The sequence below is a fragment of the Petaurus breviceps genome, unplaced genomic scaffold (assembly GCF_028583685.1).
Source record: "Petaurus breviceps papuanus isolate PSGF00001 unplaced genomic scaffold, PetGlider_PUasm1.0 90849, whole genome shotgun sequence".
Lineage (NCBI taxonomy): Eukaryota > Metazoa > Chordata > Mammalia > Diprotodontia > Petauridae > Petaurus > Petaurus breviceps.
In genome coordinates, this window is record NW_027187361.1 from 12,371,510 (window position 1) to 12,380,499 (window position 8,990).

An 8,990-nucleotide genomic window follows, 5' to 3' on the forward strand; every position below is an offset into this window, starting at 1 on the left:
TTCTCCTCACCCTCCCTCACTTCCCATGTCCAACCAGTCCTCTTGCTTCTACTTTCATCCTATCTCTCATATACACCCCTTTCTCTCCTGTGATATTGTCACCATACTGGTGGCCTGGACTATTACAATAGCCTGATAGTTGATCTCCCAACCCCCCAATCTCTTCCCATTCTAGTTCATCCTTCACTCTCCTGTCAAATTGATCCACCTACAGCACAGGTTCCCTCCTCCTGCCCCTTCCTCTGCTTCCCCCACTTTCATCCCTCACCCTCCCATTCAACAAATTACAATGGTTTCTATCATCTCCAGGATCGAATATAAAATCTTCTGTCTGGCATTTAAGCCCTTCACAACATGGACCCCTCCTTAGCTTTCCTTCTGTTCTTCTTACACCTAATTCCTCTCCATGTACTCCATGACCAAGTAAAACTTGTCTCCTTGCTGTTCCTCAAATACTAACTCTACTTATCTCCTGACTGAATTTTCACTGTCTGCCTCCCAAGCCTGGAATCCCCTCCCTCCTCATCTCTGTCTCTTGGCTTCACTGGCTTCCTTCAAGTCTCCAAGTCCCACCATCTGCAGGAAGCTTTTCCTAGTTCTTCTTAATCATTGAGCCTTTCCTCTGAGACTACTCCCCACACTACATTTATCCTGTACATATTTCATTTGTACATAGCTGTTTGCATGTTATCTCCCTTTAGACTGTAAACCTCTTGAGATCAAAGAATGCTTTTGGTTTTTCTTTTCCTTTTTTTTTTTATCTCCCCATTGCCTAGTGAGGTGCCTAGAACTAGTAGACAATCAATGCTGGTTGACTGACTGATGCCTCAGTATGGCATGAGGATGACCTTCAGTTCTGGAAAACTTACTCAGAATATGTTCTTCCTAAACAGGAGAGCCTTAGGTTTTAAGTAAGTCCTCTTAATTGAAACATATAGTAACTTTCCTGAGGTTGATCATCTCATCAGAGAAATACAAGATTGAGGATAGTGACTGGCAAGAACATTGTGGAAAGCTATGTATGGAACAGGTTATATTTTAATTTGTGCATTGTTTCCTTCGTGGTATACCCAGGAAGAATCCTATTTTGACCTCTGATCTTGCATTACCATTCTCTTCCTATCATTGTATGTTGGAGGAGGGAGCGAAGGGTGGGAATGGTATTCTGTAAAGTTCCCAACCTGGAACTGAATGTGTAGGGAAACTGAGGTTCATCCTAGGTACTGGTTTCATGATTAAGTTACTTAGAGCAAAGAAGGAAAGAAGTAACTGAGAGAACTGAGAATTATGATGATGCTGATGATGAAAATTCATAGTTCTATAGTGTTAGGGCTTTCAAATAGTTCTGCAGTGTTAGGTTTTCCTCATAGCAGCACAGTAAGGTAAGTAGAGCATATATTACAAATCACAGATTGCATAAGAGAAAGTGGGCAAATCTGAGTCCTTTGGCTATTATCTATGGTTAAGTATAATCTAAAAGAACTTTTCAACATAACTGAAGTAGCTAATGCAGCTTGTGCCAAATATATATGTTGTACATTCAAAACCAAGAACTTTTCTTTTATCATGATAATATAGTAGAAAATAGTTATGCTGCTATTGGAAGGTTGTGACTGACTATGATCAGGACTGCTAGGGAAGAAAATTTTATACAGTGGTACACAGATGCAGCCCACACTTTGAGTATGCCAACTAAAAATGTACTAAGATACACAACAACCATTTTTATTTTCCAATCAGTCTATTGGTAACTATGGCAACTGATTTTAGATGACAATATCAGCAAATTTGCAAAGGGATCACCAAGCAGATCAATAATATGAAGAGAATGCATACACTAAGGAGCGCACAATCAATTTCTATTTTTATTTCCATCACAAAGAAAACAGTAAGTTTCACGCATGCACTATGCAATTCTGAATAGTATGTAAACTGAATACAGTCACAGTCCTGGCTCTTATGCTTCAATATTCCAGTGGATCTATGTGCCATCGATGTGAGCAGTCCTTCCAAAGATGCATATCACATCCCAGTCGTGTCCATTCATCCTGTTCAGCTTTCTACCGTGTTTCTTCCATCAGTTTGTCTCAGGAGTCCACCAAACATGTTCAATTGCTCTTCATATGTGGATATCAATGGATCACATGAGTTGTCCTTTGAACTTGCTAGATGACATCTGATGTTTTCTCTATGTTCCTCTGATTTTTTATTTTTATTTTTAAAGCAATCGGGGTTAAGTAACTTTCTCAAGGTTACACGGCCAGTTATTATTTCTGGGTGTGGTGCTAAGTATCTGAGCCCAGATTTGATCTCCAGGTCATCCTGACACTGGAGCCAGTGCTCTTATTCACTGAGCCACCTGGCTGCCCCTAAGCAATTGGGGTTAAGTAACTTGCTCAAGGTTACATGGCCAATTATTATTTCTGGGTGTGGTGCTAAGTATCTGAGCACAGATTTGATCCCCAGGTTATCCTGACACTGGAGCTGGTGCTCTTACTCGCTGAGCCACCTGGCTGCCCCTAAGCAATTGGGGTTAAGTAACTTGCTCAAGGTTACTTGGCCAGGTGTTTCTGGGTGGGTGCTAAGTGTCTGGGCCCAGGATTCGATCCCCAGGTCATCCCGCCACTGGAGCTTACTCGCCGTGCTACCTGGCCGCCCCAGTTCCTCTGATTTTTTTTCATACCTTTAATGCATTTTTCTGATGATGTCATTACACCACTGGGTAAGGTTTCTAGTCTTAAAGAATTATATAACAAGAAACAAACATACAAATATAATGCACAAAAATACTTAGTTCCATATCAGTCACTGTGAAGAAAAAAAAGACCTAATGAATTTATATTATTTATAGAAATTGTGAGCCTGACATTTTCATGAAATATAGAAGGCAGAGAATATTTTTGTCCACAGTCATCTTTGAAATCTTCCCTCTGTCTCTCTGTGCCACCCCCCCCCCATGTCAGATAGCTGTTGTATAGCACTTGGTCAGTATAACCTATGATGAGCATAAATATTACACTATAGTATAGTTGGTTAGTTAAATAAGATCCTTAGTGATTAATAATAATAATAGATAGCATTTATATAGCACCTTAAAGTTTGTAAAAGTAGCTCATTTTATCCTTACAACAACTCTAGGAGATGGGTGCTATAATTCACATTTTACAGATGAGGTTTTTGAGGCAGGAAAAAGTTAAGTGACTTGCCCAGGGTCATGTAATATTTGAGACTGTATTTGAACTCAAGTCATTCTGACTCCATGTGCACTGTTCTACTGCTCCACCTACCCTTATTCAAGATTTACCCCACTAGAAGCTAAGGAAGCATAAGAATGACTTAAGACAAGGTACCTCTATTCTTAAGAAACTCCCCAACAGTACTTCTTTTCTTCCCCAAGAAGTTCCCTTCCTCTCACTGTTAGGAGGGCCACCAGAGGGCCTCAGACTACCTAACCTTCTTCTCTCTCTTTACAGTATTCCTGAACTTCTGTTCCTTCTGTCTTGGTTACTCTCCATTCCCAGTTATAGAATCACAGAATTTTAAAGCTAGATGGGGAATTGAGATGACTTAGTCACTTTACAGATAAAGAAACAGAAACCCATGCCCAAGGTTAAGCAGAGTGGTAGGACTCTCAGGTCATTGTTCTAAAAAAACCCCAAAGCCAAAAAACCCCAATAAAACATATTGCTACTTCCCTCTTTTTGTTTGTTTTTTAAGGTAATTGGGGTTAAGTGACGTGTAGCAGGTCACACAGCTAATACCATGTTTCCCCAATAATAAGACACTGTCTTATTAATTTTTTTGGACAGAAAAACACCAGAGGGCTTATTTTCAGGGGAGGGCTTATTTTAATGAACATTGACAGCCATTTTAATAAACAGGTAAATGTGAACAAAAAAATGTACCTTTATTCAATAAGCAAATCACTGGGGAAGAACAGGATGACGCGCTCACTGCTGCAGCTCTGATTGGATGCAGCTCGGAGCGCGGCGTGCGTTTCACCCGGGGGGGGGACGGTGCATACAGAGGGTACCGTAATGTAGCGTGTAGCGCAGGGGATCACCTTCACTACAGTAGCAATCTCAATAGGGCTTATTTTCGGGGGAGGGCTTATTTTAGAGGGATCTTACACAGTAAGGGGAGGGCTTATTTTCGGGATAGGTCTTATTATCGGGGAAACACGGTAAGTGTCTGAGGTCAGATTTGAACCCAGGTCCTCCCGACTTTAGAGCCAGTGCTCTACCCACTTCGCCACCTAGATGTCCTTACTTCTCTTTTCTGGGAGGGGTCTATCAATCTTGTCCTGCTTTCTGACATGTTAAATTCTACTTTTTCCATCAGTAAGAAGAAAATGGCGGCTGGGGGTGCAATGAATAGAGAACAGGGCCTGGAGTCAGGAAGATCTGAGTTTAAATGTGATCTCAAACACCTGCTCTGTGACCCTGGACAAGTCACTTAATCCTGCTTGACTCAGTTTTCTCATCTGTGAAATGGGTTAGAAAAGGAAATGGTAAGACACTTCAGTATCTGCCAAGAAAACCAAAATGGGGTCATGAAGAGTCAGTGTTGACTTAAACAAGGAAAAAAAATAGAGGGCTAAAGGAAATGCTATCCTCAAAGTAAGAGTTACAGAGTTTCTACCTGTTCTTTTAATTCAAATACTTTTGAACAGGGAACAATGTACAGAGGTTTCATATTAAAAATTCAAGTAAATACTTTGTACATCATTACCCTAGTCATTTTTCTTTCCTCTGGGAAAAACAAACCAAAACCAAACAAATAAAAGACTATCTTATTACCTCAGTTATTATTACTCTCCTCCAGAGAAAGAAAATGCAAACCAAGCCTAAAAAAATTAAGTAGCTAGTGGTTAATGACAGCTTACATACATTGATCATCTGTGGTGTGACCAGCAATGTGGTACACACACTGTGTCCTAAAGAGTTAAAAATAAAAGGAAATGTCAGTATATTAATACATATTTGGTAAACAGATCATGGCATGTCTAGGGTGAGATGTGACAGGGAAGAGGTGAGGCTATCTGGGAATCAGGGAAATCTAAGGACTCCAATTCATTGAAAACAAAATGACATTGAGTGAATGTGAAGAGGTAGACGAAGATTTGGGGTTGGGTTGTCCAGAAAGATTCAGGCGACAGAGCCTCTCCTAGTCAAGAGGGCTTTTTTGATGCAAAAGCAGTGGACTGGTCTTTAGGAGTATTGGCATTTTAAGATAAGACAGAAGCTTGCTTTTATATCCAAGTATTGGGTACTAAGATAGGGATGCTCCCGAATGGGCAGTTAACCACAGGGAAGGAGGTCAGGAATGGGAAAACAGGTATGTAAAGGGAGGCAGGAAAACGGAAGCAGGTGTGTTGGGTATTTTACAAAATAGTTCAGGTCTGTGGTCACAAAACAAGGAACTTAACTTGAAACATTCAAGGATATGGGCAAAAACCATAGGGGTTAGTCACATAGAGAGAAAATAATAAGGTGTTCTTGTCAACAGACAGAGCCTCCTATTACTGGGTAGATTTAGATTTAGGCAAGGCTCTCCTTGTTGCTAGGCAAGAGTCAGCCTTATCAAATGGTCTCATTTTCAGTTTTGCCTTGACGCAGGGACCATATACTTTGTAATAGGAATCGACATTTTTCTTTTCTTCCTTGAAAGTTTTTTTTCAGTGTCTCTCCTCGCCTATCCTAAAAAAATAAGGGAATATGACTTGCCTTGGAGAAAAACAAGTGAGCAGAGCACTGCATTTGAAGTCATAGGACCTAAGTTCAAATCGTTGCTCTGTTGCTTAGTGTATGTGTGACCTTGGGCAAGTCACTGAAACTTTTTTGAGCACGTTTCCTCATCTGGTCTTCTCTCTGTTCCTCACTCACAATACTCCATCTCCCAACTCTTTGCCTTTTCACTGAATGTACTCTGTGCTTGGAATGTACTTTGTCCTTACTTCAGTTTCATAAAGTCCCTGTCTTCCTTTAAGAAATAGTTCAGACATAATATTCTGCATGAAGGCTGCTAGTGCCCTTCCTTCCTTGTATATAAGCTATGTGTGTATGTAAACACACATACATTTTTTGTATACATATATATATATATATACACATAAGTATGCATACGTCTATATAAAACACCTTATTTTTATGCTGTATATATTTTTATTTGAACTTATTTCCCGTTGGAATAATTAGACTCATATTGAGTAGGGATTATTTCATTATTTACATACTTGTATTCCTAGCACCTAGAATAGTGGTAAGAGCTTAATAACGGCTTGTTGAATTATCTCTAAGATGATTTGTAACTGTAAACTCTATTCTCAGTCCAGTGTTCCCAAAGTCAACTCACAGTATTGGACTCAGCATCAGAAGACCAGTCTTCAAGTCCTGGTTAACCCCCCAGCTTTAACATTCAATTAACTTTGTCCTTTTGCATGATTATTTTGGGATTTTTAAAAAATATAGGAGGCTTTGCTATCCTTAAACAATATACAAGGGGAATAATTTGTTAATACATTAATTTATCCTCTGCCCCAGATGTCGTTGGTTGGTTCACCAAGAACACATTGATATTAGGTTTTCTATCTACCACCTCATGGTTTTGAGGGCATAAGGCCTTCCTACTGCACAGGTGTGAATACCATAGATGACTGACAAATACTTGCCTGTGATGACTAAAGGCTAGCCTACTTTTGTGTAACCCAAGCCAAATTATACTATTTCTTTGGGCATCAGATTCCTTGAGTATAAAATGAGGGTGTTGCATGAAACAATCTGTAAATTTCTTTCTAATTCTGAAATTATGCTCCTGTATGAATAAAGAATCCTTTTATGCTGCTATCATCCCCACATGCTAAAAGGCTTCAGATTCCAAACAGACCAAGTATCAGGTCACCCATAAAAGTATATTTAGGAAGAAGTTGAGAGTTAAGCACTGAGTCTTTACTAGGGCATGAGATGAGAAGATTGGGTATGGTATATGTAATTTTTTCCACAAGGTTAGCAACTGCAAGTAAATATGGTCAATGGCTCTCAATGACCAAAGACCCAGAATGAAGGCTGACAAGGTCTTTTATAGTAGTTAACAAAATAACAGAGAAAAATCTTGATCAGCATAGGTGTGTCTTCTTCAGATTGGTCATCAAGTAAAGGACTGATGAGGTCAGGTCATGAAACAAGGGTGAAGATATTAGTCTCAAGAATAGAATCCTGACCCAACCTGAGATTACCTAAATCACAAAGATAGAATTGTGACCCAAGTGACTTAAGGTTACCTGAGTAAACTTGCAAGGGTAAGAAAGAGCAAAGGGGAATGAATATTAAATCTAGCTTAAGTTTTAACAAAACAGAATTAAAAATCAAATGTCAATTTCACAGCAAACCTCTGAATGAAACCAAATGAGGCACATCTTCATAGTTTCTATTTGTTTTGATAGAAGCGGTGCTGTATGAAGACCTGAGGTTCAGGTTGTATTATATCTGCTGACTGCAGGATCTACCTTCATATAGCTGTGGCATTAGACTGGAATTTCTAGATGAAAAATCTATTGAGCAGCAATGATAAATATCCCTATTTTGTTGAGAATCCATGTCTTTTAAAATATTATTATGATATATACATATACATAAAATACTACATATACAAATATATGCATATACATATACACTGTTCTTAGTTGATTTGTGTATCACTTGTATTGCTTACCAATACTACTAACTTGTACCAGGGGCCTGTGTTGCACAGTCTTTAACCTTTATATCTTTGTGTGTTTCAGGTTGCCTTCCAAAGGCACATGAAATTTACTTCTTATACAGAAGTGATTTCCACCCACTTCACTATCATTTTCATTTTAATGGTTCTTGAGAGAAGAAAGAACTGAAGACAGAATTAGCTGGTCTCAATGCTTGAGAAGACTTGAACACTCTGTAATTTCCTTGTTATAGGTACTCATTCTACCTTAAAATATCTTAAATGCTCAAGGATCTAAAAGATCATCTTTGAAAGTCCCTGTGTGCAAAACATTTCATCATCCTGAAGCTAACCTGGTGAGGGGCCTTTGGAAAAGTTAGGTAGGTTAGTCCTCCAGCAAGAGAAAAGTACATTTCCTCTTTGGGGCCCATACTGTAAGCCCTTTCCGCTTAGTGTAGCATCTGCCAAAAGTTTGTATTGTGCTGGCACATCTTTCTGGAACTCACAGCCACATCTACTTCATGCCATTGGACTCTCATTTTAGAGGCCGTTGACTGATTTCAGACACTGAAACGCTCTCTCCATACTCACTTCTGCCTCTTGGCTTCCCTTTGCCTCCTTCAAGACTCAGATCAAATCCGGTTTCTTGAAAGGCCTTTTCCTGGTCACCCCTCCTTCCTTCTGTGCTGAGTGCCTTACACATGCCCTGTGTGTAGGTCTGTATGTACCGAGTCCTTTTTATCTGGCTTGCCTCAGACTGAGAGGTCCTCCAGTGCTTTTGTCTTTTTTTTGTAAACATGCCCGGCACCTAGCAAGCCCTTAATGAACATTTCTTGACTAATGTGACTCTTGGAAAAGACTCCGTGAGAAAGACACTGGGAAAAACAGGACTAACGTTTTGGTTTAAGCATAGTAAGAATTAATCAATTATTAAGTACCTGCTGGGCCGGCACTGCACTAAAAGCTGAGGACACAGAAAGGGGCAAAAAGAGAGTCCCTGCCCTCAAGTCTGGCAAAGGCTGCAGTTCAGTCTCCGATGACACCTCTAAGCACAGGGCAGAGTTGGGCACTTCCTACGTGCCGGGCTCTGCGCTGAGCACCGGGGGGCACAGAGGCACGAAGCCAGTGCCAACGATGTGCGCCCGGGGCACCCCGCGGGCTCTGCGCTGAGCACCGGGGGCACAGAGGCACGAAGCCAGTGCCACCTATGTGCGCCCGGGGCACCCCGCGGGCTCTGTGCTGAGCACGGGGGGCACAGAGGCACGAAGCCAGTGCCAAAGCTGTGCGCCCGGGGC